The sequence below is a fragment of the Rhinatrema bivittatum genome, chromosome 7 (genome assembly GCF_901001135.1).
Source record: "Rhinatrema bivittatum chromosome 7, aRhiBiv1.1, whole genome shotgun sequence".
NCBI classification, from domain to species: Eukaryota; Metazoa; Chordata; class Amphibia; order Gymnophiona; family Rhinatrematidae; genus Rhinatrema; species Rhinatrema bivittatum.
The window spans coordinates 68,158,175-68,182,470 of record NC_042621.1 but is presented as its reverse complement, the minus strand read 5'-3'; the positions used below and the strand labels follow the sequence as shown (position 1 = coordinate 68,182,470).

The window sequence follows — 24,296 nt, the reverse complement described above, 5'->3', positions numbered from 1 at the left end:
ATTCAGATGTGCAGGTACCTGTAAAACTGGACGGGGGTGGCAGGCCTCAGTGTCTCTGCTGGCCTCGGTGAAGTTTCCTCCTCAGAGGAACCAGCGACGACCACTGTATCAGAAGGGAGATGCCTTGGTGCCCCACCGGGCACTAATGCTATCCCAGGAACCGACGCCAACTGGATCGGTAACACACCGATGAGCTCGTTGAGTTTCTCTAGAAGCAGTACGAGGAAGGGCAGCACTGGGTCAGGTGCAGTTGCTGCCACAGGACCGAAGCCTTGCAGCACCCAGTCTATCGGTAGCTGAAATTGAACTCCAACATCTCCTCAATCGTTGCCAATACCAACACAGACTGGGAGGAAGGAGGGGTGGCCAGATCTTCTTTGGACCCTTGAGGTGGATTGGTGACTAGCATCAGGACGGTGAAGACCGACGCGGACCCCAGGCACAGATGGAGGACTGACACTCCTTGCCACGGGATCGCTTCGGGAGCATTGCGGCATGAGCCAGTGCATCCCTGTGCCTGGCACCATGCATTGGTGCGGCTCCTTGGTCCTTTGATGCAGATGCCGCCAATGCCAATGACTACCATCCTGCTTGTCCTCAGAGAATACCATGCTATACGGATTACAAAATAACAGGCAATATTCAAAACAGACAAGGACAATCAAACATCAAATCATGTACAATTAAATCCTCAAAATATATATTAACAAATATACTTAAAAACATTATAAAATCCAAAAGATAATCATAAAATATTATAATACTAAACAAAATGCCTCTTGGAACAGATGAGTCTTTAACCCGCTTGCGAAAGACTTTATGATCTTCAACCAATCATATCTCATTAGGCAGCTAATTCAATAAGAAGGGCAAGTTCCCAAGTTCGATCTCCTTGTTATATGTAACTTTTTTACCTCCTCTGATTATTTTACTGTTAAATGATTGATAAGAATGTTTTTTTTCCCCTTGTTCCATGTAAACCGATTTGATATGACACCTGTCATGAAGGTCGGTATATAAAAGAATTAAATAAATAAATAAATAAATAAATAAGATGTGTAAAACATCAGGGTAATAAAGATCAAGATAGGAGATCTGTTTAATAAGCTCTAAATTTATTCCAATTTTATATTTAGTAACAAAAAAAAGGATATGATAGGACAGGACATCAGGGAAAACTGGTAAAGGGGACATGAAGGAGATTAAAAGGACACATTTACAAAGTTATTTAGCTGGGTAAATTGGCCTGGGTGAAAAACTGCCCTCAGAGTGTATATCCAGCGCAGCTCACTGCTTCAACGGCAGGGGGAATGAAGAAATAGGATTTACATCCAGCCAACATCTATCAAGGCATTGATCTGAGCAGTGTGAATATACAAACATCAGGGTAACTTGCTCCATACGACGGTTACTACCCTCAAACATTAAGCTTTATACTTCACTTTGATACAGCTTCAATACTGCTCTCTACATCAAAGGCAGGGGTGGAAGGAAATTAGAATCAAAAAGCTACCAATAAGGGCCCTGAACTCAGTGGTCGGAGTAACAGATAAGTATAGAAAATAAATGTGAAAGTTTACTGGGCAGACTGGATGGGCCTATTGGTCTTCTTCTGCTGTCATTTCTATGTTTCTATGTAAAAACAGACCACAGTATTTTCAGAACTAGTAGTATTACTGGTAGGAACTTGGTTTTCAGTTTTTATTTTACCTAGGAATTTCAATGTTATAACAAAAGAAAATTAGTAGAAAAATGGATTTTCCACTGATTTTTCTCTTGTGTGTTAGAAACAGTCTTTCCACTGATTATTTGGGGGGGATATAACACTGAAATTCCCAGAAAAATAAAATAAATACTGAAAACCAAGGTTCCTAACTATTGGCCAGATGTGCATCTGATTCTTCCCTCCTCCCACCCCCAATGTGGGTCACAGCTTCTGCCAAGGCCATAGTGAGAGACAGCAAGTCCTGGCCAACATGTCCGACACCTGGGTTTCCCAACCAACTAAACCGAGAATCTAACAGATATTGCTCTGCAGAAAAGCTATCAATGCTGCCAATTGCACATCTGGAATCAAAGACAATCTATAGTTGCCTTTTCAGTTAATAGAAGGCATTCATCTATGTACGTTACAGAATTCACTGTCAAACCCGCGAGTAATTTAGCTCATGTAATAATGTTATTTCATGTAGATATGTTAGCTCTGTTCGTTACAAGAGGCTTTTTTGTTTTACCAATAATCCCCCTGCTGAAAGAACATTCTCATAATGTTGATGCATATTTAATCTTTGTTTATAGATGCTTTCTCTATTAGGTTGAGGGACTCAAGGCTCTTACTCTAGCAAGGCAACAGGAATATGGTGTTACACATCTGGCAAGTCACAGCTGAGGGGTACTACATGTATTGCAAAAGAAAACCTGAATGCCTAGGTTTTCTCGCAAAGCAAGTTATTTCGTAAAACAAGTTTAAATACGTAGTTAGCCAATCTGTTCAATGTACCATGTCATTATAAGGCTTGCCCTAGACATCATGTTATATGTAAACCGCTGTGATATGCCAAATCGAATGTCGGTATAGAAAAATAAATAAATAAATAAGTAGGTTGTGACATTGGGCCTCTGTGTTTGGGGTTGATGGAGGAAAATGGGTGAGTGTTGTTAAAATGAGATGCCTTATATTTATCCTTTCATGGGATGGCTGAAAGATGTTTTTGTTTATATTATGTCAATGATATTGACATGACTGTGTGTGCTATTGGCATAATGTTGTCTCTCTCGCAATAAAATTTTCTAACTGCAAATCTGGACTTCACTCCCCCCCACCCCTCCCATCCCCACAAACAGCTAAACTGATGGTTGATAAGTCTAGGACAGGAATCACTTTACTTCAGAGCGATACTGCAGTACAATTCAACTTTAGTTTTAGATTTGTGACTATTCTGATTGTACCACATGTGTTATACGACAAAGAACCATAAGTATTTAAGAAATGTTTTTTGTCCACATTATGCCTACTGGGACAGGTTTACTGAATTAGGACATATATCTGTCCTTGCAAATTAATGATACAAGCGAGACGTCCACATCATTTTCGCTTAACATACAACCAGATTAATGTCATGCAAAATATTAAAAAATTATTTCTACACCAGCAATCACGTACAGTCCCACTAATGAACCTGTTTGTCAAGGTCCTTTAATATGTTTATTTTTTAATTAATAGATCATCGCTATTATCAGGGTGTGAAATTTCCACAGTAGGTCAGTGACTCAAGGCTGGGAAGTAGGACGGGCTTCTCTCAAGTGAGCTGCTGCTCCTCCTGGCTATTAGCGAGTGCGCTAATAAGTAATTAGCATCCAGAGCAGCAGTAGCACTGGGAGATTTGCTTCTAGCTCTTTGAAAGCCTGTGGCCTGATGCCATGCTGACTAGCCCAAGAAGGAAGAAGAGGCAGAAACAGCAGCAGGGAGAAATAGTGAGCAAAGGGTGAGAGACAAGACAACACAGAGAAATATAATGGCAATAAAAAGGCTCATCCACAATTCCTTCCACTCCCTCAGGAGATCCTCTCTGCTTATCTCATGCTTTTCTTGAATTCAGATATTATACTTGTCTCCATCAAACTCCACTGGGAGACTGTTCTATGCATCCACTACACTCTAAAATACTTTCTTAGATTACTCCCCAAGTCTACCCACTTTCAGCAGGGTTGCTTACCTGTGTAACAGGTGTTCTCCTAGGACAGCAGGATAGTCCTCACACATGGATGACATCATTGGATGGAGCCTGACACGGACAATTTGTCAAAGTTTCTGGAACTTTGACTGTGCACCTTGAGTATGCCCAACATGCTCTAAACCACGCGTCCAGGCAGGGTCCCTCTTCAGTCTCATAACATAGAATTACAATTAAAATAAACAGGAGAAACCCAACTCCGCGACGTGGCAGGCAGGTTTCGTGAGGACTAACTTTCTGCTGTCCTACGAGAACACCTGTTACAGGTAAGCAACTCTGCTTTCTCCTAGGACAAGCAGGATGGTAGTCCTCAGTCATGGGTGAATTTCTAGCTACAGGCTGCTCCCCAACACAAAAGGGTACCAACAAGCACCAACCAGGTGTCAATGGGCCCCACAATCACAGTGCTGTTGGTAGCAGAGAGGGAGACAGCCTGAACCCAAACAATGGACCCTAGGCAGAGAGAGATGGGTTCTACATTTCAAAGAGAATCTGAAGGACAGACTGGCTGAACCTGTCACTTTGGTCATCCCTATCTAGACAGTAGTGAGATGCGAATGTGTGGAGAGAACGCCATGTAGCAGCGTTGTAGATCTCCATGGGAACTGCTCGCAAATGGGCCACAGATATTGCCATGGCTCTGACAGAATAAGCCTTGACTTGACCCCCAAGATGCCGTCCTGCCTGGGCATAATAGAAGGAGATGCAATCTGCTAGCCAATTGGATAGTGTCTGTCTGGCAATGGCAACTCCCAACCTATTCCTATCAAAAGAAATAAAAAGTTGGGTGGACTGTATATGGGCTCCAGACAGAAGGCTAAGGCTCTCTTGCAATCCAAACTGTGCAGTGCTCATTCACCTTGGAGTGAATGGTGCCTGGGAAAAAATGTTAGCAGGTTGATTGACTAGTTAAAATGGAAATCAGTCACCACCTTAGGCAGGAATTTACGGTGTGTACCCAAGACTACCCTGTCATGAAAAACTTAGTGTAAGGTGGATAAGTCACTAAGGCCTAGTGCGCTGAAGTGACCTTCATCAAAAATATGACCTTCCAGTTTAGGTACTTCAGGTCACAGGAGCACAGCGGCTCAAAGGGAGCTTTGATCAGCTCAGCTAGCAACACACTGAGGTTCCAAGACACAGCGGGAGGCCTTAGGGAAGGCTTCAATTGAAGCAGGCCCCGCATGAAGCATACAACTATCGGCTGTATAGAGATGGGTGTACCATCTAAACCTTGGTAGTATGTGCCAATTGCACTGAGATGAATTCTAATGGAGTTGGTCTTCAAGCCAGCCTCCGATAGGTGTAGTAGGTAGTCAAGCAGTTTTTGTGTAGGGCAGCAGAATGGATCTAGGGCAGGGGTCGGGAACCTATGGCTCGCGAGCCAGATGTGGCTCTTTTGATGGCTGCATCTGGCTCGTAGACAAATCTTTAATAAAAAAGTAAAAATCTAACAAAACCCCCCACCCTCCTGACGCCCCCCAAGACCTCCAAAATTAACCTCCTGACCCCGCCCCCCCCAAGACCTGCCAAAAGTCCCTGGTGGTCCAGCGGGGGTCTGGGAGCGATCTCCTGGACTTTGGCTGTCGGCTGCCAGTAGTCAAAATGGTGCCGACGGCCCTTTGCCCTCACTATGTCACTGGGGTCGACCAATGGCGGCGGTAGCCCCTGTGACATAGTAAGGGCAAAGGGCCGTCGGCTGCCAGTAGTCAAAATGGCGTCGACGGCCCTATGCCCTTACTATGTCACAGGGGCTACTGCCGCCATTGGTCGACCCCAGTGACATAGTGAGGGCAAAGGGCCGTCGGCGCCATTTTGACTACTGGCACCGACAGCCCAAGTCCAGGAGATCGCTCCCAGACTGCTCCTGGACCCCCACTGGACCACCAAGGACTTTTGGCAGGTCTTTGGGGGGGGGTCGTAGTAAATTAGTTTTGGAGGTCTTGGGGGGCATCAGGAGGGTGGGGGGTTGTAGTAAATTAATTCTGGAAGTCTTGGGGGGCGTCAGGAGGGTGGGGGGTTTTGTTAGATTTTTACTTTTTTATTAAAGATTTGTCTGCGAGCCCTGGACCCCTGCTGGACCACCAGGGACTTTTGGCAGGTCTTGGGGGGGGGGGTGGTCAGGAGGGTGGGGGGTTGTAGTAAATTAATTTGGTAGTTCTTGGGGGCGTCAGGAGAGTAGGGGGTTGTAGTAAATTAATTTGGTAGGTCTTGGGGGCGTCAAGAGGGTGGGGGGTTGTAGTTAGTATGGCTCTCATGGAATTACATTTTAAAATATGTGGCGTTCATGGCTCTCTCAGCCAAAAAGGTTCCCGACCCCTGATCTAGGGCCTTCTGCTCGCACCCCACAGAAAACCTATTCCAGGATTTTCTAGTGGAAAGCTTTCTGGAAGCCACCAGGACCCGAGAGAGATTCTCAGAGAGATTGAGCAGCTACAGAATTAACCTCTCAACATCCAGGCTGTGAGCGACAGGGCTGGAGGCTGGGATACTGCAGTAGTTGATGACGAACCATAGTGACTCCAACACCTGGATGGTCAAACGCATGGACCAATTTGACCATGCCTAAGAGGTGCTCTTGACAAGTCAGCCAATCATCCATGGGAAAACATGCACTCCCAGTCTGCAGAGGTGCACCCCCACCAAGGCCAAGCATTTTGTAAAGACACGTGGGGCCGATGCTAGCCTGAACTGCAACAGTCTGTACTGAAAGTGCTGTTTTCCCACCACAAATCTGAGATATGTCCTGTGACTTGGGAAGATCTTGATGTGAGTGTGTGTCCTTTAAGTCAAGGGAGAATAGCCAGTCCCCTTTTTGCAGAAGGGGAATCAGGGTGCCCAGGGAAACCGAACTTTTCTTTTTGAGAAACTTGCTCAAGGCCCTCAGGTCTAGGATGGGACGGAGTCCCCCTGTTCTCTTTGGAATCAGGAAGCAGTGGGAGTAGAATCCCTGCCCTCTTTGCCTTGGTGGGACAGGTTTGACCATTCTGGCCATTAAGAGGGTGGAAAGCTCTCTTAACAGTACCTTCTGATGCACTATTAGCCCCCAAGATCAGCACAGAGGACAATTTGGCGGGACACCCAATAGGTTCAGACTATGGACAGAACCCAGTGGTTTGAGGTTACACTAGGCAACCAGTCCACAAAGAACCATAGACTGCTCCCAACCACAGGGTCCAGCATCTCTGATACAGGTGGCTGGCTCATGCTCCCTACCATCCAGTCAAAACCCTGTCCTGGGAATTAGCTGGGGTGCCAGCTGGGGCTTGGGAGCTCTCTGCTGCCTGGGTCGGCCATGGGAGCGAGGGGCCAGAAGATAGTACTTCCTCTGGCAATAGAAAGACTTCCTCTGGGAGGAGCCAAGATGGCAGACAACTGAGGAGCAGGATTCGAATGCTCCCGAATTGCTGGGATTAAAACATTATCTTTTCAACATATTTCCTACTTACCAATGCTGCATGCCAAGAGAAAGGCCAAGCTCCGTGAGAGCTTGGCAAATTCTGTTTGCCTAAACAATAATCAGTTGAAAATCGAGAGATTCCTTTCCTCAACGCCGAACTCGCCGGGAGCAAGGGCCGCTTATGGAGATGGTGAGCGAACACCTCCCCAGATGGCTGAGGAGATATCATTAAGTCCCAGTGCGCCTAAGACGCTGTCCCCGCCCCCCCCCCCCCAACTACCGGAGGCCATGTCTCTTTAGGATATTGAAGATTATACAGTTTCGACTGAAAAAATGAATAAGTGAGAGAAGGACCTGAGGGAGCTGGGAGAAATTCCCAAAGTGAACAAGGCTTTGGATGTTTTACTGGAGGGCCATTCTTTGGCCTATTTGCCTTCAATATTAGAGGAACAATCAACACCAGCAATGTTGAACCGGGAATTGATTCGGAACACTGACATGGGAATCACAGAGAGGGGTGAGCAAGAGGTACTGGCAAGTATACTTTTAATTAAACCTAAAGTAAAAACTTTGGAGGCTTTATGGGATGCTTTAGTAACGATATAAGCCACCATGGTCACTATGTCTGTCGTACACTGAATTTATAAGAACAACTGTGAATATAGAAAATAAAGTGTCAGAATAGGAAGAAAGATTGAAAAATGCTGAGAAAAAGATTGAGCTGACTGAAAAAGTGCAACAAAAGTTAGTAATTTCAGAGAATATTCAACAAAAGAAGATGGAATATATAGAAAATGCTCTAAGGAATTTAAATATAAGAGTTCTTAATTTTCCAATTGTTAAGCCATTACCTCCAGTAGAGTTGTTCAAGAATTACCTGGTTAACAATTTAAATATGCCTGAGCAAGTGTTACCAGTTGTTACTAGAGCATATTATTTGCCACAGAAAAAGAATGAAGGTCAAAGAATTAATGGAAGTCAACATTTAATAAATATTTCCGATATCTTAGAACTTTCACAACAAGATGTAATATCTCAAAGAGGAACATTGTTAATAAGTTTCGCATTTCTAATGGACAAAAATTTAGTATGAAGGAGCTTTTTTCGGAACAGAGATAAAGATTTCCATGAGGATAAAGTTTGGATTTATCCAGACATCACATGTACCATGCAAGAGAGAAGAAAGACATTTATCCAGATGAGATCAGAAGCTTTAGCAATTCGTAACTAGTTTACACGCCGTTACCCTTGCAAATGTGTTGTAAATTTTCAAACATCAAGATATGTCTTTTCTGATCCATTACAACTGCAGTCCTTTATAGACTCACACCCTAAGTGAATTATACCTATGCAGATGGCAGGTGTTCGTAGCAATCTTCAGAAGTCCTTAGATTTCCAAATGTCTTTGTTATTGTTATTTAGAAATCACTCTATTTCCTGTTTCTTAATGGCTTCCCTCCCCTAATTTATCTTGAAACTATGGAAAAGGCTTTAGCTATTTACATGTTATGTTAATCAAGTGCATGAAGAATTCCAGTTAATGGAAAAATGTGTTTTTCCTTTATTTCTCGAGCATAAGTATAAATGTGTTTACATTTTGAAAATTCAATAAAAATAAAATTAAAAAAAAAAAAAAAGATTTCCTCTGACCCTGCCTCACTAATCTCCTGACATAAATCAAGAAGAGAAAACTCTATCGCTGACCAAAAAATATGCTTTCAGTGAAAGTTTTAAATGTGTCTTTTTTCCATTTTCTTGATAATTTTTATGCACCTACACTGTGTAGAACGAAAAAGTTTACTATCTAAGTGTCTGTGAATTTAACAATTCTTCCGGAGGCTTTTGACTGAGGAAACCTACACGATGTGGCGAATCTGAGTAAACAGATCAGAAGAATCATAGCACGGAGAGGTTGAGACCCCATAAGGTTGGCTGGATATTGTCAGTACATTCCCTTGAGGAAAGACAATGTCTGAAACATGGACGGTTCATGTCGGGATCATCAAGGTTTGATATAGTCTGCCAACACAAGCGGGAAGCTGGATAAGGACTCTCCTTAAAACCCACTTTAAAGCTTCACAGCCTGCAAAGCGTTTAATTCGCATAAAAAAATCTTTTTTCATGATCATATAGCCACGGAAGAGTCTGCAGTTCCTTTGGGACTTTTATTAAAAATCATTTAATTTAAAAAAAATTATACACGGAGGAGGAGGTTGGTTGATGATTATATACCAATGAAGTATTGGTGTGGGGACACCTACACAGTGTATGAAACCTCCCACCAACTCCATAAAAATTTTTGTTAAATTCACAGACACTTAGATAGTAAACTTTTTCGTTCTACACAGTGTAGGTGCATAAAAATTATCAAGAAAATGGAAAAAAGACACATTTAAAACTTTCAATGAAAGCATATTTTGTGGTCAGCGATAGAGTTTTCTCTTCTTGATTTATGTCTAATTATTGAGCATCGCTGACTTTTTGTGGTGTACTCTCTGGATATATTTGGTTCAATAATCTCCTGGCCAAGAAGGGAAGGTCTGAAGTGCTAGAGAAGAGTTCTTGGAGGGTCTCATAGTGATCCCATAACTGGGCCACTGCATCCCTCATCTTATCTCTGAAGAGATTCTCTCCTGTACACAAGAAGTCAGAGAGTCTTTCCGAGGCCCGGAGCATGACATTCTGCGGGCGCCGAGTCCTGCTGCAGAGACACTCAATGCCATCTCAAAAACATCGTAGATTGAACGAACCTCGTGTTTTCCACACACCAGGCCCTGACGCACTAGCGACAAGGTGGTATCTTGCTGCAGTTGAGGCAGCCGCTTGGCCGCCTCCTGCACCTGCTTCCAGAGGTTGTGCAAGTATTGGCTCATGTAGAGCTGGATAAAGAGGTAATGCAGCCAATGAGCATGGCTCCCTGCAATACTTTCCTACCAAGAGCGACCATTGCTCTGTGATCCTTCCTGGAGGCGCCGAGGCATGGGTCCGAGAGCAGCTTCAACTACTACTGATTGGTGTGACAGCTGTTGCTTCTCAAATCTGGTAGCCTGTTGGACGAGGTAAACCCCCATCCGCCTTTCTGAATACAGGAGGTACAGTGAGGGGGTATTCCCAGATTCTCAGCAGCAACTCCTTAAAGATTTTGTGCACCAGGACCACCAAGATCTCTCCAGAAGCCTCCACAAATTGAAGGATTTCCACCATCTTGTGCTTGGCATCCTCCTCTGTTATCAAGTGAAAAGGGATCGCCATCACCCGCACAAAACCTGTGAAGGTGAAGTCCTCCGATGAAGACCTCCTCCATTCTTCTGGAGGAATCTGCTCTGAAGGGAGATCCTCCGAGTCCTCAGAGGAGGATTCTGCAGTGTCATCCCCCCAGGGGTCATACAGGGCCTCATCCTTAATGCAATCCACAGGGGATGGGGGCCCTATGTGCTTGGCCTTCGTCTAGAGGCATGGGCACAAGTGGTATCAGTGCTGGCCCTGGCAAAGTTGGATGGGGGCCGGCAGGCCTTAGTGTCCCTGCTGGCCTCGACTTCCTCCTTGGAGGAATTGAAAATGAGCAGTGGTGCCCTGCTGGCATCGATGGCCTCCCGGGATCTGACACCACCTGGGTCAGTAACACACCAATGAGCATACTGAGCCATTCCAGCAGCAGTTCCAGCAAGGAAAGTGCAGGTATCGACGCCGTTGGTGCCACCGGCTCAATACCCTACAACATCTGCTTCACCGCCTTCTGGACTCTGCACTCTAACTCCTCCTGAAAAGCTGCCAATGCCAAAACCGACTGGGAGGCAGCAGGGGTGGCCAGATCTTCCTCGGATCCTCTAAGAAGGATCAGCGACTGGCACCAGGACCAGTGGAGACAGCCGTGGATCTCTGGCATCGATAGAGGATGGGCACTCTTCGCTGCGGGGTTATTTCGGGGGCATCACAGCATGAACCGGTGCCTTCACGAGCCTGGCACCATGCACTGAAGGTGACTGATGCTGATGCTTCCTCGACTTCCCTTGGTGCTCAGCCCAGACTTTCTCCAGATGACGATGAACCCATCCTCAACCTGGAAGAGACAGATAGAGGCTGGTCCTGGCACCCCTATCTGCTAGGAGCATCAACAGAGCCTACAGCTGCACCAATGTCGATGGCTTGGTGTCCATCCATGTGGCTCCAAGGTCCATTGGTGCAAATGATGCTGATCGCTCGGACTTCCTCAACCCGAAGAGTTTTGCCATCTTATCAAATCGTGTGACGTCCCTTAGGGGCATCTGGGCACACAAGTGGCAACCCCAGACATTGTGCGACGCCGCCGGGCAAAGGACACACATCTCGTGGAGGTCCGTGATGGACATCGTTCTCGGACACTGGGGGCATCAACGGAAACCAGACGACACCATAACAAACGAAAAAAGGGTAAAAAAGAGACAAGTAGTGGTTAGATTGGATGAGCAGACAAGATGGGGGGAGGGAGAGAGCATACAAAACAGGGAAGGTACAGAGGTGAAAGGGAGTAAATACAATGAACAAAGGGGTGGAGGAAGAGTCTGGGTCATGCACTGCTCTCAGGAGGAAAGGCTCAGTGCAGAAGAGCACAAAAAGACCTGAAGTAGGTAAGAGGAAGCTATGAAGAAGTACGAACGGGGAAGATGGTGGATGGGAGAAAGTAGGAAGAGAGGGAGAAAAACTCCAGGGCAGAAAGGAAGTGGGGGCATTATAAAGCATTTTCTGGAAAATGAGTGCCAGAAGTTGCCTTACTGCAAGGTAAGTATCGCCGACAATGCGGGTCCTCTTATGTCCTTCACCTTACCTTGTCAGTGGCTCCTAAGCTACATACAAGGTGCTTCCGAGTCTAGAGGGGAAATTTCTGGCACTGTTACAAGTAACAGAAAATGTGGACTGAATCCTTTCCTCACCCCCAACCCCTTCCCCAGTGAACAAGTCTGGCAAGAGTAAATTTACTCTGGCTGTAGTTTTGAGGTCTGCTATCACTTTGCATGCAGAGTTTTCCAGTTAAATTGAATTAGAATATGGCTTAAAACTGCAGGGGCTTGCAAAAGTATTCAACCCCCCTAAAAAGTCAGATTTGTGTAGATTACATATGACACTTACACAGATTGTTCCAGGCAGTATGTTTATTGCAAACCAAGTATGATCTTAAAGTAAATTTTCAAAGTCACAATTCATTATGCCTCTGCATGTTTTGTAAAATAAAATTAAAAACTGAAAAATGCTGCTTGCATAAGTATTCAACCCCTGTGCAGTGGAAGCTCCAAGTTATTGCCCTAACAATTGGCCTCAACCTGTGAATCATTAAAAAGGTCAGCTTTTCTGGATAAAATCCCCCCCCCTAATTCCAGTACCATTGGTCAGACTGTGAATTTGAAGGAAAGCTGTTAAAAGAAAATTAGTTATAGACATGCACAGGATAGGAAAAGGCTACAAAATATTCTCCAAGTGCTTGGATATCCCAGTAGGTGCTGCTGGATCAATTGTGAGGAAATGGAAGCTGCATCGTATCACCCAGACAAGGCCGTCCCTCAAACGTCAGCATCACAGCAAAAAGACGACTTGTGAGGGAAGCCACAGGGAGGCCAACAATCACTTTGAAAGGGCTACAGAGTTCAGTGGCTGAGACTGGAGGGGCAACAGTCAGCCATGTCAACAGCTCTGCATACAACTGGCCTGCATGGGAGGGTGGCTAGAAAGAAGACATTTGGAGTTTGCCAGAAAGTATCAGAGTGACCCAGCTAAAACCTGGGATAAGGTTTTGTCATCAAATGAAACAAAAATGGAGCTTTTTGACCAAGATTCAAAATACTATGAATGACACAAACCTAACAATGCCCATCCCTCAGCAAACACCATCCCAACTGTAAAGTATGAGGGTGGCAGCATCAAGTTGTGGAGATGCTTTTCCTCAGCAGGGACTGGACATCTTGTTAAAATGGAAGGACGGATGGATGGTGCAATATATACAGGGAGATACTGCAAGACAACCTGCTTCAGTCTGCTACCGGTAAAAATAAACTTGGGAGAAAGTTCACCTTTCAGCAGGACAATGATCCCAAGCACAAGGCCAAAGCAACACAGGACTGGCTAAATAACAAAAAGGTAAATGTCCTACAATGGCCAAGTCAAAATCCAGATCTCAATCCAATCGAGAATCTGTGGCACTATTTGAAAATTTCAGACCATAAGCAACCTCCAGCAATCCTGAACCACCTGGAGCAAATCTGCCAGGGGAGAATGGGCAAAAATCACTGCCCAACAGTGTGCAGAGCTGGTAGAAACACACTCCAACAGATTTAAATCTGCTATTGCAGCAAATAATGGGTCTGCCAAGTACTAGTCTGGAGGGGGTTGAATATTTATGCAAGCAGCATTTTACAGTTTTTAATTTTATTTCACAAAAATGCAGAGAAATAATGAAAATTTACTTTAAGAGCAGACTGGCTTGCAATAAACACACTGTCTGGAACCACCTGTGTAAGTGCCACACAAATCTGCTGACATTTTAGGGGGCCGCACACTATAATAGTGAAGAGGATGGAAGCCTGGCACTGGCAAAAGATACAGAGGACAATTTTTAGAATGCAGGCTCATGGGTCCACACGGGTCTGCAAAATTCATTTGCAAACCCACACTGAAACGGACTGGCTTGGAATGTGCAGAATACAAGATTTTTAAATAAATAAGCTCCCCCCAGAGTTTCTCTTTAAAAATCCGCTTTGCGTGGTGCTGGAGGAGAGTTTTTATCCGAGTGCAAAGTAGGTATGGCGGGGGGGGGGAAGGTGAAGCAGGTGTGGCAATTTCAAAAGATGACCCCCCCACACATTTTCCATGGAGTGCGTCGGCCCTGCCCTCCAACACCGTCCCTTTCCCAGGCGACTGTCAGCACAGCGCAAATTTTCTTTTTTTTTTTTTTTTACACCCTCAGGGAGCAGTTTATCAATAGAAAGTCCCTTGGAAAATCGCCCCCATAGTTTTTACTTTTGCCCAATTAAGCTGGGTAAACTGAAGGAAAGGAAGAAAAATTTTTTTTCCACGGAACAGAGTCCGCTTCATAGCAACAGTTCTTGCACCTCAGTGCGGTTTGCATTCAACGTTCCCTAACACGCTGTAAAGCAGAACGTAAGATGGCTGAAGACCGTGCCGAGAACGGGAAGCAGCGGCAGCAGGTACTGGCGCCACAGCATGGAGCCGTCTTATCTCGGAAAGAACACGGGGCATCTGATTTTGCCTTGAGCTGAAGCTGCAGTGTGAGGGACGGCGCACGCGCACACCCGCACTTTTGGCATTCCAGGAAGGCGGTGTCACCATCTCTCTTACACACCGTGGGGATCATCTCCGGCACGCAAGGGCACCTGCTGCTCTCTCTTCCCTGGTGCGTACACCAAGGAGCTATAGGATTTCACGCCCTTCGTTAGCCTCTCTGCATTCTTATCCGTAGACCGAGAAACCAATCCGCCGCGCGTATGGTCCCCGCTCTCCGGTAATGCCGTGACCTTTACATTGCAGCCGTAGGTGGGATGAAGATCTTGGATTCCAGTAACCCAAGAAGAAAACATCTGTAACATCTGTAGCTGCACGGCCTTATTTCAGGTCATGAAAGAAAGCGTTAAGGATTTTTTTTTGTTTTCTTGCCAGGAATCTTTAAAGTTAATGAAAATGCATGACCGTTTCCTGATCCGATGCTCTCGTCCTGCCAGCCGTTTCCTTCGCCCCCCCCTTTGCAATTTTTTGTGAGGTTTCGCCCGTCTTGGGAGAGTTTTAGCAGTTTTGCAGGAACAGCATATGTTGGGGCTCTCCAGTTCTCAAAAAAAAAAAAAAAAAAGACAGGCTCAAAATAGCTCAGGCCTCATCGACTGGCTCAGTCTGAGGAATCGCCAGCAGCAGCTGCTGGAGCATCCACTTGTCAGTCTTATGTTATATGGATGACATCTAATGCTGGCACAGTAGCAGCGTGCCAAAGATTCTGACCGATAGCCCTGTTTTATTTATTTATTTAAGTGCTAGCTAGGTCCCATAACAAAACTAACAAGCATTTTACTGTCATTTCATCTGTACAACAGAAAATACTGCCAACAGCTCCTCTAAACAAACACCGGCCCTCTAGGGCTGCAAACAACAAGACTTGACTGTCAAGATGCCCTCAGTGAATATTTCACAGACATATTTGCATGCATTTGCTCCAAGTACTAGGCTAATTTGTATATTCTGGCTCCCCTGAAAACAGACCCATTGGCAGCCCACTGGGGGGGGTGGAGCTGAGGAATCCACTACGGCGTCCCAATTCGCAATGGCACGAGCTGCCAGAGCACTGCGCTGAATTTCAGGCCCGTCGCTGTACACTCCCCCATCGTCATGTTAAAACTGTTTTTTTTCAGATATTTTTACATTTGTGAAACAACTAGCGGAAGAAGTCAGCCAGAAGAGACGGAGCATCGGCTGCACACGTGCAAACCGCGCACATCTTTACCGCCTGACTTACAGGATATGATGTGGTTTTGAAAAAAAAAAAAAAAGTAACCGTAATACTACAAAATCTTTCTAATATAAACGAAGGGTATCTCAATGAGGGTTTGTGGCCTGACATCATGAGGGCAGATCAGCCCACGCACCGGAGGGCACAGCTGCTAACTTAAGACCAGCCAGGCTCAGTGCAGGCTCCCACAGGCCCTCGCTCTCATCTCCTGGTTGCCGGCAGAGACAGACGCACCCCGCAGACTCTCATACACACAAAGCCGGAGCACATTTTCCTGCTTCATCGGGGACGGGGAATCATTTCCCCTCCGGTGCAGACCTAACACTACTGCCTGGATGACCGTACCTAAACCAGATGAGGACAGATAAGGATGGAGTAGGCCTGACAATGCACCATTGTAAAAATGGATGGCAGCAACCTGAGCCTACAACTTCAATTGTGAGTCAGGTAAAACTCCAAACTTCCAAATTTCCTGATGGTTTCAGGAGCTGCCAAGGGCCTCCATTTTTTTTGGTGGGGCCCAATAAGATGGTCGGGATAATTGGCTTAAATGTTAATCTTCATCCTGACCATCGGACTGGGTCACAGCAATCAAACTGAAGCCCTCTGGTGTTGAGGGGAAGCAGTGCTGGGTCCGCGAGCAGCGATAACCGCTTGGAATTTAGTCCCAAAACATTTCTGTCTGCTGATTTCCGATCCCATGGAAGAAACACATACAGGCCCCCCCCCCCCTGTTCTGTACAATGGAAAGAAAAGCAATATCCAAACAGGAACGGAAAAGAGAGCTCAAGTTACATTTCCATGGTTTTTTTTGTAAAGATGTGCAAAAATGACAATTTTGAGAGGGACATCATTACTTTTCCCAAATGTTACCCCATGCAAATGGCCTCTTATGAATTTACTACACTGTACTGATAGCAGCTTAATTAAAATATTTCACTCATTTTTATACTTTAAAAAAAGGTGAGTTTTCTGGTGGTGCCCTCTACCTAAATCTGCTCTTCAGATGTCTGTGCTATTCCCATATTTACATATAGTTATTTTACCTAATTTAGAGATTTATAAAAGCACCGATCTATTCAGAGGCTCCAGACAGACACAATAATCGAGTAATTAAATCATTCATATAAAAAAAAAAAGAGCTGAAAACAAAATACCAAACTGAATGTAAATATATAACAATAATAAAATGAACATCAAAAAGATACAGCAAATACAAAACAAGCATAAAACTGACAAACATACAAACAATAAAATGAAACACAAACCACAAAATTACATTAGCATGAAGGCTGCAGGCAGGGTTGGAAAAATCAGACACTTGGGTGATCGAAATGTGATTGCTGGCCCTTGCTGTCCATTTGGACCACAGTGATTGAAAAGAGAAGTGGGGAGGGCAGCATTTTGGACACAGAGGGGAAGGCAGGAAGAACAAAAAGGAAGAAAGAAGTAACTCAACAGAATATAAAAAGCAAGCCTCCCTCCAAAAAACAGCATTAAAGTAAAGTAAGCAAAACAAGAAACAAAAAAAAAAAACCACAAAAAAAGGAAAAAGATGGAAAAAAAAAATCCACTCAGAGTACATTTCAAAGCCACAATAAATGGAAAAACTAATTTCCTGTGGCTTTGAAAAGCTTTAGCTGGCACCCCAGTTAAAAAAAAAAAAAAAAAAAAGTTGCCCCCCCCCCCCACCTACAGTGGGGGTGTCTGCTAAAGATGAGCAAAACTGCCCCCCCACCGCACTTTGATTCATAATGATGGAAGCAGCTAAGCAGGCTTCAAAGCAAATGGCAGGAGAGGCCATGGAGCCCCCATCATGGCTCCTCACCAACGGGCCGATACAGTACAGTGTGCTCCGACGGAGGGCACTGTTACCCCTGCCATTGGACGCGCGTTTTCGGCCCCTTACTGAATAAGGGGTAAGGGAAAACTTGCGTCCAACCCGCCGAACCTAATGCAAATACATATTGATGGCCCTATCAGGTATTCCCGCGCGATTCAGAAAACAAAATGTGCAGCCAAGCCGCGCATTTTGCTTTCAGAAATTGGTACCTACCCAAAGGTAGGCGCTAATTTCTTCAGGTACCGGGAAAGTGCACAGAAAAGTAGTAAAAACTGCTTTTCTGTGCACCCTCCGACTTAATATCATGGCGATATTAAGTCGGAGGTCCCGAAGGGTAAAAAAAATAATAATTTTGAAGTCGGCCTGTGGCTGTCAGTGGGCTCGAGAACCGATGCCGGCAAAATTGAGCGTTGGCTGTCAAACCCGCTGACAGCCCGCCGCTCCGGGCCAGAAGGAGGAGCTAGGGACGCGCTAGTGTCCCTAGCGCCTCCTTTTGCCTGTTTCTACCGCCGGGCCTCATTTGAATACAGAATCGCGCGCACAGGCAAGTGGCCTGTGCGCGCGCCAAGAGAGCAGGCATTCGTCCGCTCTCCCGCGGACTTTACTGAATCGGCCTGCAAGTGATCAATGCCAGCCTGCACACAGCAGTTACGCTCTGAAAGAAACCTCAAGAAATCAAGAACCATCTCACTGGTAGTGCAAAGAAAAGAGCTTTCCCACATTAGCCAACCTAGCACCCCATTTACTAAGTATTTTTTCCCATAGACACAAAATGTGAGTAAAGCTTTAGTAAACAGGCCTTTTACTGAGCAATATTATTCAAATAAGATTGTAAATATGCCAAAACTTTACATTTAAATTGTTTTCTTGTATTAATCTGGAGCTGACCCTGGGCATAACTAGTTTAACCTTAACCTCAGAAATTCAGAATTTTGGAGTTTTACTTGACTCACAATTGAAGCTGGAGGCTCAGATTGTGGCCATCCATTTTTACAATTATGCGTTAAGACTACTCCATCCTTATCTATCCTCGTCTGATTTAGATACAGTCATCCAGGCAGTAGTTATGTCCTGCCTGGATTACATCAATTCACTATATCAAAGGTTAGCATTTTGATTAATACCTAGACTCCAACAAATTCAGAATATTGCAGCATGTTAGATAACAGTGAGAATGGAGACAAGATCAGCCAGGTCAACATGAGCGTCACTGGTTACCAATTAAATTAGCAAGCAAAATTTAAATTTTAATTTTGACTTAAAATTCTGAATAATTTGGCCTCATCTTACCTTAAGGCCTGCACAGAAAGATATGAACCAGCATGAAGACTCTAACCATCCACTAAAATTTGACTTGTTTACCCAGGTCCAAAAGAGAGAAAACTGATCAAGACCAGAAACAATGTCTTTTTCGGGATTGCTCCCATACTGTGGAATGCTCTACCAAGGTAAGTGCACAATGTACGAGTACTTGCTGTATGTCCTTCAGAAAGGCTGCAAAATATTGACTTTTAAGATAGGCCTTCCCCCAGTTTCAATACTCTCAGGGCCAATGGTTTTTGTTCAGGTAACGTAGGAATGGTTGGTGCAATCATAGTGTAATTTTGGATCATTAGCTAGACAAAAGACAACAATCGAGGACTAAAACTGTATCAAGTTGTTATTTTCATGCCCAATTTTTTATATTGATTGTGATTCTAAGGTTTTTATAATATCCATTGTTTCATTGTTATGGGCTATATTACGCCGTGACTTATTTCCACTTTTGTATTCCGTTTTGGTCTTGCAGGAAAAGTAGAACATAAAAACCATTAAACAAAGTGAGGCAATGACCAAACCACATTTACCCACGCAAAAATCTTTTGATTGTTGCCTCCTCCAACATGTTATCCTTAAATCACTTCTGAATGATTTGTCTTTATCTGATGGACTGAATAATGGAATTATTAGTGCACAATAGTTTAAATAATTCCTTTCATCCCTCATAAGATTACTTTAATATTTCATCTAAATCAATCCAAAAGTTTTAGGACACAAATGCCTGAAATCCGTTTCACTTTAAGTTGAATTTACAGTTTATTCCAAATTCTAAAATGAGTTAAATTAGATTTTTTTTTTTTGCCAAGAATTTATGAGTTTCTTTTTGTTAGTAGACAAGTACTGGAAGACAATTTTCTAAGCCGTTGACGCCCTCCCCTCAATACGTTTAACATGCGTGTAATTTTAGCCACATTTAGGGGAGGGGTTCCCAGGGGGTGCGGTTTGGGCAGCACAGGGAAAACAATGCCCATGGATGGTCGTTTCAAGTCTGTGGGTGCTATTTTCTGAAGAAAATCTACCCACACGAAAAGCGGGTGCTAAAGTCCCCGCATACTCTGTATCCACTGCAAGTTTCCGAGGGAATGCATGTGCACACGCTCTTTCTGAAAACTGATGTCAAGGCCGGGGTAAAGAGCATCGCAGGCTTCATCCCTATGGTGACAGCGTGGAAATTGTCCATTTTATTTTCAGATTGTCCAACAGGTTGGGCTTTGAGAAAATATATAAGTCCCAAAGAGAGATCAGGATTATCAGATGCTCCACCATCACATCTAAACATGAATGAATGAATAAGTGTTGCTATTCTTAAGGAAACTGGCACCATACAAACTAGCATTGAATTGGGAGAAACCAGACCTGGCCTACAGCCTTTTCTTCATATTTAATGACAACTATAATCCGAACGTGCAGTTTCCTGCTACAGCTCAAGGGTAGATTTTGTAGCAAGAAAATTCGCAATTGTGTGGCACATTGGTATAAAGTTGCTTATTAAATAACATACATATTTTACTTTATAAAAGTAAAGTGGTTTTCTGACATTTCTTGAGTGTCTAGAAAATTTAAATTGTCCTTTGTTTTGGGAAAAGGGGATCTTAGTTATAGGTGTTGGGAAGAAAGGGAGGGAGGAAGGGACTAGGTAAAGAGGATCTCGTCAGGGAGAGATGGACAAGGCATCTTGCGGAGAGGGTCAGAGTGGGATTCAGGAGCAGAGGGAGAGGGGATTGAGGAAAAGGGAGAAAACAGAGGGGTAGGGGCCCTAGACTGGGGAGGGGGAGATCTTGTATCAGGAGAGCAAGAGAGCAGATACTGTCTCTCACTCCCCACACCCCCTTTTTTACTTCCCTCACTCACTTCTCCACACCACCTCTGGTCCCTTCTCCACCTCACAATGATTCCATTCTCCCCTACATGCTCTCTCCCTCATCGACCTGAAACTGGTGACTGTACGGTGCACATCAAGCTGCTTCCTCTTTTGCCAGAGGCTGTTGTGGCTTGAGGCGCGTGGCGCCAACTGCAACATGCCGACAACTGGGCAGCAGCAGAAAAGGAAACGGCCCAAGGCACCGCGCTGCCACTGTCCAACTCCGATCACTAAGCCCTTACCGGGATGGGGAGGGAGAGAGACGAACGGGCCGTCGCCATCATGGTGGCTTCCGGTTCAACCCAGCCCCGGACTCCTCGATTCCTTGCAGAATCACCGTGGATTTCTACAGCAAGGGCTGGCTTTTGTGGCTGTTCCTTCAGCTGTAGTATCTCAGGAGACCAGTTGTACTCATAACATGAAGAACAAGTGAAATCCATGGATCTCGATCAGTCAGGCTATTCTCCCACTCTGTGTCTGAGAAAAGACCTTGATGAATCAGGCCCCGTGAGAACTAATATTTCCATCTGGTCAGTGAGGCTCATAAATCCAGGAGGAAGGTAATGTGCTTTGGGGTTGTGCTATTTCTGAACACAGCAATTTGGTTGGTACCCGAGAGCTTTTAGTTTTCTATTACAAATCTACTATTTTGTAGAGTGCTGTTCCCTCCTTTGATCTGCTTCCGTTGTGTGCATGCCTACTGGATACTGGAGCACAACGCTGCCGCTGGTAGGCCATACCACACATTTCTTCTGTGTGCCAAGCATTTCTTCAATGGTTTACTACAAGAAGAAGTGTTTCAAGAATGCTATTATCTTCTCTAGAAATTCGATTAATAAACTGAAGCCAAAAAGGGAGAGCTGAATGATTTTTATCTTCCAAGTCAATTATCAAAAACCTGTTTGCTCCTACTGTTCCTTTAAGAACATTTTTCATTTCTTGGCTCTTACTGTGTTTGATGTTTTTGCATTACTTGCTCTAAAACCAAGGCTAAGAATGAGAGCCGCATAAGAGCAGATTCTGTTATTCATTGTAACACAGAAATGGTTGTAAACTAGAGTGTGCGCCCAAGGACTCGCTTCCCTGTAGATTAGAAACCCAGAACTCATGCCAAGGCGGAGGGCCAAGGATAAACAAACCCCTTCATGAAAACATCTTTTGCAGTGAAAACATTTTTCAGGCATGTCAGAGGGTTTTGATTTTTTTGTTTTTCTTTCTAGGTGAAGCAACATTTTGGCAAAAAGCTCTCTTTCCAAATCAACTTGGTCTGCTGAAAAGTGCACCCGTTGCTATTCACAAAATAATAATTCTTTTATCTGGTGTAAAACCAAAACTCCATTTGCATTAAAAAAAAAAAAAAAAAAGAATCCTTGAAGAAGTAGAGATAATGTAAAACCATTTGTATTTGAAATCCGTGACCATCAAGGAGGATTTATTGATCTGATTTTAAAACTAGGGCAAGGGAACAGTTAAATCATATCTATTACTATGGGACGGCATGGCATCTGCAGCCTCCTAGACTTTCAGGGCAATTACAGCATACGCTATTAATCCCTTTAAATATGATTTCAATTGAGTTCAGGAACCTGGGCAAGCTTCCCTTCCGTCCGCCTATCACTGACTGCAATATCGAATCCTGCCTCCAACCACGTGGTTGGCACATCAGACTTCATTCCGAAAAGATTTCGTTTATTTTCCTTGATTAAGTTTGATAGTTTTTATCCTGTCCTCTAACTCGGTCTAAATCAGACTCTACTGGGGGTCCGGCACCATGGCCTTCATTCGCCCAACTCCTAGTCACGGTGGCAACAGTCATGGCACCCTCCGAAACTTGGTACACATGCACACAGCCCGGATGACCCGTCAGCGAGACACTGGGCTAGTCCCCAGTCTCCCCAGTGGACCCTACAAACTCCCTATTCAGAAATAACATTCCAGCTTCAGTGGGTTTTTTCTAAACCACTAATCTAAAACAAAGTACTAACCTCACTCCCTTCCTCACCTCCAAAAGCACCAATTGCAAAGAGTCCCAGATTAGTCAGTGAGACATAGAATAAATACAGCTCTCTCTGCTTTTTGCATGCATGTTCCTCGTCGTAAGTCAGAACCCAGGTGTGCATGAACATTCACAGAAATCTGGCAGGGGATGCAATGTGAATCTTTCTGCTAGGGCTCCTGGAACTGGACAGACACCAGCAGCTCATTTTTTTTTTTAATGTCTCTCTACAGACCCGAGCTGGATTTCAAGCAGTGACTTGGAGGGCCTCGGGACACTTGACAATTCCCTTGAACAAAATCAGTCCCTACAGACTGCGCGATACATGAATTTTAAATCCCACGGCTGGGCTCGAGAACAAGACGGGAGGAAGTTTACAAGATTTCTCCGCCTGCACCCCCCTCAGCAACGCAGCAGCAAACAATTCCTTGCAAGATGTGTCAAACTCGTTCGCTGATTTCAGGAGCAGCGGTAATAAAGCCTAAACTGCACAGCTCTTTTCAGCTTCCTTTCTCTGATGCAGAGTTCTCGTCGTTCAATGTTTTCCCTCGTGGGAGCCTGACAGTAGCAATTATCTTCACCGTGTTTTTGTTTGTGCTGAATGCTGTCGTCAGAATTTGTGTGCTGCGTATGACTAGCAGAGATTATGAGTGGTGGTGGTAGGGCGAGTGCTGACTGTTCAGGTAAGGGTAGAAAGGAAGCAAAACTTAACGTTTTTCTGCAGCCCACAGAAAGACTTGGAACAGATAAGAAGGCAAAGAAAAAAAACACATTGTGGTGATTTCATTACTAAGTATTCCATGTGGGAATCTGGGTGGTGTTTTAATTATCAGCGCACACATTACTATTGCACTTGGAGTTAAAAGCAGATGGCCAAAGAAATCCTAGCAGCAAAATGTCCTTTCTAAAATGCAGCACAACATGAAGGACCATCTTCAGTGTGGTTTGTTTATTTTTGGCCCTGGCAGTTCAAATCAGAACCAGGGCAGGGGATTCTAAGCTTTCACGGAAGGGGATTTTTTTTTTCTCCCAACTCACGACGCCTGATCATTGCAAGCGAGAGCCACAGGGCTCCGTGAGGACCCCCCGAAACGAAGGGTCCTCAATCATCGGAACTCCCCGCTTCCCTCCCAGGGATGGGGAACGCTGCTTCCACATCGGCCCTTAGCTCCAGCCCACCCACGGCAGGGAAGACCTGAGCGGATCGCAGGTCCCTTTAATGCCGTTCATTGCAGCGAGAGCCACAGGGCTCTGTGAGGACCCCTGAAACGAAGGGGCCTCGATCCAGCCACTGCTCAATCATCGGGACTCCTCCCCTTCCCTCCCAGGGATGGGGAACGCTGCTTCCACGTCGGCCCTCAGCTCCAGCGCACCCACGGCAGGGAAGACCCGAGCGGATCACGGGCCCCTTTAATGCCGTTCACTGATGCTCCCAACTTGAGCCATGGAAATTCTTAAAAGCGATGTTTTCAGAATTTCGCTGACACGAGAGTATTGTCAACTCGTATCATTTCAACCTATTTCTGCTACGTAATCAGAATTTATACTTCGATAATCAAAGAAAAGCAGCAACTTCTGCCAGCTGATATCAAAGTATTGTTTTAACAATTCAGAGCAAACCAAATCATTAGCAAGACCGGACGGCCGACGGGGCTGTTGG

The 24,296-nt window shown here is 44.7% G+C and overlaps 1 protein-coding gene and 1 long non-coding RNA gene across 4 annotated transcripts in view; one reads left to right on the top strand and one right to left on the bottom strand.

The window, feature by feature from the left end:
* Window positions 1-24,296, bottom strand: part of LONP2 (lon peptidase 2, peroxisomal) — a 241,528-nt gene that overhangs the window by 30,321 nt on the left and 186,911 nt on the right. The gene's annotated exons all lie outside the window — the stretch shown is intronic.
* Window positions 14,436-23,132, top strand: LOC115095167. 3 transcript variants are annotated; one of them, XR_003857704.1, is made up of 4 exons: window positions 14,436-14,733; window positions 15,519-15,656; window positions 18,826-18,907; window positions 22,870-23,132. It is a non-coding gene; the product is annotated as an uncharacterized LOC115095167 (long non-coding RNA). The 3 variants fall into 3 exon arrangements; XR_003857705.1 differs by lacking the exon at window positions 15,519-15,656; XR_003857706.1 differs by lacking the exon at window positions 15,519-15,656 and having other exon boundaries at window positions 14,438-14,515.